The sequence below is a fragment of the Gastrolobium bilobum genome, unplaced genomic scaffold, assembly GCF_033153095.1.
Source record: "Gastrolobium bilobum isolate Gb01-03AN ecotype WA unplaced genomic scaffold, APGP_CSIRO_Gbil_v1 utg24596, whole genome shotgun sequence".
Lineage (NCBI taxonomy): Eukaryota > Viridiplantae > Streptophyta > Magnoliopsida > Fabales > Fabaceae > Gastrolobium > Gastrolobium bilobum.
This window is the reverse complement of record NW_026897547.1, coordinates 181,927-187,622: the sequence shown is the minus strand read 5'-3', so window position 1 is coordinate 187,622 and position 5,696 is coordinate 181,927.

Below are 5,696 nucleotides of genomic sequence, written 5' to 3'. Positions count from 1 at the left end.
AAATGGTGAAGTGGTTAAGCTAAAAACCCTAATTTACACTCCAATGCAATTCGGCCAAGTGTGGACAAATTAGGGTTAGTATGTTAAATATTGGTTCAGGACCTAATTAGGATACTAATCAAGGGTTAAAGTGAGGTGGACCACGCATAATGTATTAATTAACTATAAACCCCTAAAAATGGACCTAATTAGGGTTTAGAAGCACTAATTATGTAACTTAAATCCATCCATTTCTGACATGTGGACATCGGAGATTATCAGGTCAAACTTGATTTTCTTTTCTTTCAACAACTTCAGTGCTGATATTGCATCTGTTTTCACGGTTACTGCACAAATGGGTTCCAAGTTAAATGCATTCATCATCGATCAACATTTTCAAGAAAATAAAAAAGAAAACAAGTAACATACCATCGTATTGACACCGTCTGAGCAAAGTCTGCAAAGTGAAGAGGCTCAATGGGTCATCATCAATAGCAAGAACACGCATTCCTACTGGAAACTCGTTTCCAATTTCATCAGTTTCATGATCCTTCACCACAGCCATTGCCAGAGTATCTAATCATAAAAATATATGCCAGTGCAAACAGCTATGAGTTAAGCACAGCAAATGGTTATCTAATCAAAATTCATAATACCTAAATTGAAACACTGACACAGCATTGATCTATTGCCAATTATTTACAAATTAAAAAAAAAAAAAAAAAAAAGCACAACTTTTAACATCTCAACACCAATCATTACTCAGATTCAACACAGACCCAACATAGATACCATTAAGAAAAAACCCAATTAGCCATTTTACCCACATGGGTATGTTAAAAATCATACATCTTTAGCGAAATCATGGGTCCTGAAAATGCAAGAACAGGGACATAGGAAGAAGGGACAAGAACAGGGTTTGTGAAAACGCAAACAAAGAAAGAGAAGAGGCACAGAGAAGATGTTGACTTACCTTTCTTTTCTCTTTTGATACGAGGAACGAGGAACGAAGAACAAGGACAATAGCCAATTCAAAATTTTGCGGGAAACTCCGAACAAGAACAAGAAGAAACCTTTCTTGATTGTTAGTTACTCAGTCTCACTGTCTCACACACTGTCTTGAACTTCATTGGTTGTTATTACATATATATAGCATTTAATTCAATACCGTATCTCGGTTAATTATAAATATAATATTTTTTTTCAATACCGTTGGTGGGTTAATTCAAACTCCGATTTCTTCTCTCCGGCAAATTCAAAAAAAAATTCTTGATTTTCTTGAATAAATATAATATTTAATTTAGCTACTAATAAAATTAATTATAATTACTTATTCATACTAGTTTCAAATTTATTAAAGTTTTTTTTTAATAAAGATTGACACTAAATTAAGAAATTTATAGTTATATTTATTAAACTCTTAGCTTCATGTAATGGAAATAATTACTATTAAAGATGTTAGATTAATACTTTTTTTTCCTCTTGTGTGCTTAGGATTAAAAAGTTGACTAAATCCTAAGCAAATATAAGAAGAAGAAAAAAAGGGGCAAAAAAATTTATTTATTATAATTTAATTAAATAATTACATAAATATGACAGTTTGAGAAATATTTACGTATCTATTGCACAATGTGACGCCCCTTTTGGGGGGTAGACGCCCAAATGGGGCGTCTCTCATGAGGTGGTGACACGTGTTACTTGTTTTTCCAAAAAAAAATTTAATTTAATCATAAAACTTCTAAAGGCCATGACTTTTGACTCGAGTATCCAAATCAGGTAATTCCTTTTTTGATTCCACATAACATTTCGAGATCTACGCAATGACATCTCATTTGATATATTTTATTTCTCACCAACATAATTTAAATTTAAATCAGGTAATCCTTCTTCCTTAGATATTTAGAATATTTATTTAATTATTTCCTTTATTAATAAAGATTTTTCAAATTGATTTTTGAGTTTAAATCACAAATCAAATATTTATTTTGTTTTCCTTATTAATAATAATTGTTACTTTTAATTTAAATCACAAACAAATTTTTTTTATAATAAAAAAAAAATATATTTTTTAATTTAAATCACACATCAAATCTTGATTTATTTTTTGTATTAAATCACAAATGCAGAACTCAGAGGCTTCTGAGTTTAAAAATGTGACACGTGTCAACACTTGTCAAAACCTAACACATTACCAATCACGTCTAAATTGAGTTTCAATCAGGAGGAAATCACACCTAATTTAGGTAAATTTATTTTTGAAAAACATTTATAAGCCATCTTTAATTTCAGACCACAAATAATAACCCAGAAGCTTATAGCATTAATCATTAATTTTAAAAATAATATCCTTCTTCCTTAGAAATTTAGAATATCTATTTTAATTATTTTCTTCATTTCTACCATTCTTGCAAATTAAAATTGTGTTTGTGAGAAATAAAATATGTCAAATGAGATGTCATTGCGTAGATCTCGAAAAGTTATGTGGAATCAAAAAAAGAATTACCTGATTTGGATACTCGAGTCAAAAGTTATGGCCTTTAGAAGTTTTATGATTAAATTAAAAAAAAAAGTTGGAAAAACAAGTACCTCCTCATGAGAGACGCCCCATTTGGGCGTCTTCCTCTCATTAGAGACGCCCCTGTGGGGCGTCACATGTGACGCCAAAAAGGAGCGTCACTATGTGCAATAGATGCGTAAATATTTCCAAAACTGTGATATTTGCGTAATTATTTAATTAAATTGCAATAAATAAATTTTTTTGCCGAAAAAAAGGTTAACGTAATAAATTGTGAACAACTTTTTGAAGAAGACTAAAAGAAGAAACTTGCTATATTTAACTATAATTCGTTAAGTATGGATCGTATGACACTCAATCTCTATAACTTATTATTCGACATAATTTTTATTTTATGATATGTCTTCCCCTTTTTTCGCTACTTATTTGGGAAAATTTATTTTCTTTTCAAGTATATAAAGTAACTACTCCTTTGAGGTAGGGCTGGCAAAATGGGCTGAGCCCGCTGGGCTGGCCCGCCCCGCCTGCCAAATGGGGCGGAGTGGGTTGAGTTTTTCAACCCACCAGCCCGCCTAACACGCCCCGCCAAACCCATCAACCCGTCGGGCTCGGCCCGCCACGGGGCGGCTTTTATATTTATATTACCCAAATCAAATAAGATCAAATTATCAAAACATTTTTTTCACACACGCAAACAATCAGGCACCTCGTTATTTTTGCAAGGATGGTCACCGCTGAATGTAACTAATTTTTATTATTCAAATAGAGTAATGTATTTGAGTTTGATTTTTATTTTGTTCCTTATGGTTTCTCATATATACCCGTAGAATTTTTGTTGGACTTTCATATGCACATTAGGATTTTATGCAGATTTTTTTTTATGAATTTTTTTTATATTTTTAAGAATTTTTTATGCAGAAATTTATATTTTATATTTTATTTTTATGAATTTTTTTATTTTAGGCGGGTTGGCCCGTAGCCCGCCAGCCCACTCATAAAACGGGCCGGTTGCTCAATTCAGCCCATTTTGTCAAAACGAGCCGGGACGAGCCAACCCATTTTCGGCGGGCCAGTGGCTGGGCGAGGCGGGCCGGGGCGAGCCAGCCCATATTGCCACTCCTACTTTGAGGCATATAGGGATTTCCATTTGTCATATGTTATATAAGAATTTTTTCCTCTCCCTTTGGACTATCTTTTATCCGAATACGTGTCTTAGACCCACTTAACGGTCCATAAGTTCTATTAGATTTGCGCTTTATTTAATAAGGAGTTTGAATACTACTCAAACACTTTCACCTTCACGTAAACCTTCTTTATAAATAATTGGTTCAACTACAAAGGTACACACTTTTAAAACTCTTGCCTCATTTACTACTATTGCCCACACGCACCACCCCACTTAAGCTTCTCGTCTAGATCAATTGCTTATGCACAAAGATATACCAGCATTCGCGAATATCTTCTCCATAGATACTGTTGATACAATTATGCGATATTAATCATAATCATATCGAATTGAATTTTGACACAAATTGTGGGAATCAGTATATTTGGATTCTCATCCAATAATGGTAAACACATGAAGTGCAGCACACAACCACTCGCCATTGTAGCAAAATGCATCTTAACAACAGGATCAAAAAAATTTGCAACCACTATTCCCACTATCAATCCCTAATGCAAAAGGGGCAAATCACATGGATGTTGGTGAAAGAAAGATCACATTTGTCTATGCCCAGCTAGCCTAACCCACTCCCTCATTGTTGCACACTAACTTGATCATATCCAAGCTGCAGGGGCATTACTGATGCAACATTTGGATGACATTTAATGCCACATTAGTGAGCACCAGAGTGAAAATATGGGGCAACAAGGTAAGACACAACTATAGTCTTTGCCTTCTTACTCAGTGAACTAACCTTGGATTGGTTCAACACTCTACCACGACACTCCATCATCTCATTCAAAGATCTCTCCCATAAATTCTTACTCAGCTTTACAACTAGCAAAATACATCCGAAGTCATCTCATACTTTGTCTTAAATCTATGAAGAGAAGGCGAGCCCCTTCATGTTTATCTAAACTAATTCAATACAGGAACAATATATACAGGTCCACAACTTGGATGAAAATGTGCACTTGGACCTCCTTGTTGCCTGTCTTCAATGTGGGCCGTTCTCCACAGTCTCTGCTTAAGACTGTGGTCAACAATCTAGTCGAGTTCAAGGTTCAAATCCTCCAAGTATGTTGATGTGCATGAAAATGAAAGGCAAACACTGAATACGAAAAAGAATTCTCCCTTGCTAGTGCCGTGAACGGAAAGGGCGACAAAGTAAAAGAAACCCTGAGGCTCACCCTAAGAACATTGACATATGTCCTATCGAAGGGAAGTATGAAGTTGAAAGATCCAAAGCTAAGATAAATTTAAAATGTTTGGTGTGGTTACCACAATAAGTAGCCTTAAAAAAAATAGAATAGGTAACTCTACTATCATAATCATCGTTAGTTTTTTATTATACAACGGTAGGAATCAAACACCCAACAAATACAAATTACTCAAACCCCTCACTACTAGACCAATTATAATAACTTTAATCATCATTATCTTTCAATAAAAGAGTTTTGTTGAGCTAAGAATATTGCTACACGTGTGTACTACAAATTTAAACATATTTGTGGAATAATAATTAATATAAGTATGAGGTGATTTATGTACTCGGTACGCCTAATGTTACTGAGATGATGACGTTAATATTTGAAATATATTATGTTTCTTTGCAAAATTAATATGTATTATAAATTTAACTTTATTTTTTTTGTTAAATTATTGAATACTAAATATAATATACACTACATAAATTAAAAATATTATATAATATCAAAATGTATCCTAACGTGTCAAAATTTTATATTTTTTAGAATTAACATGTCATATCATGCCCCGTGTCGATGCAACATAACGTAGAAATACCACTTTCGTCAAAACAAAGAATCTCTAATATCGCCTAAACGGTTGATAACCTAAACAAAAGCTCAACCTACGAACCATAAAAGTAAAAAATAAAAAAAAATAAAAAATAATGGACACTATTTAAAGTGAAATGACTGCTCAAAAATTACTATATACTGCTAGCCATTACTAATTGACTATATCAACGCGTCCCACAACCAATAGAACATTGCTTAATGGTCAAGAACTCAT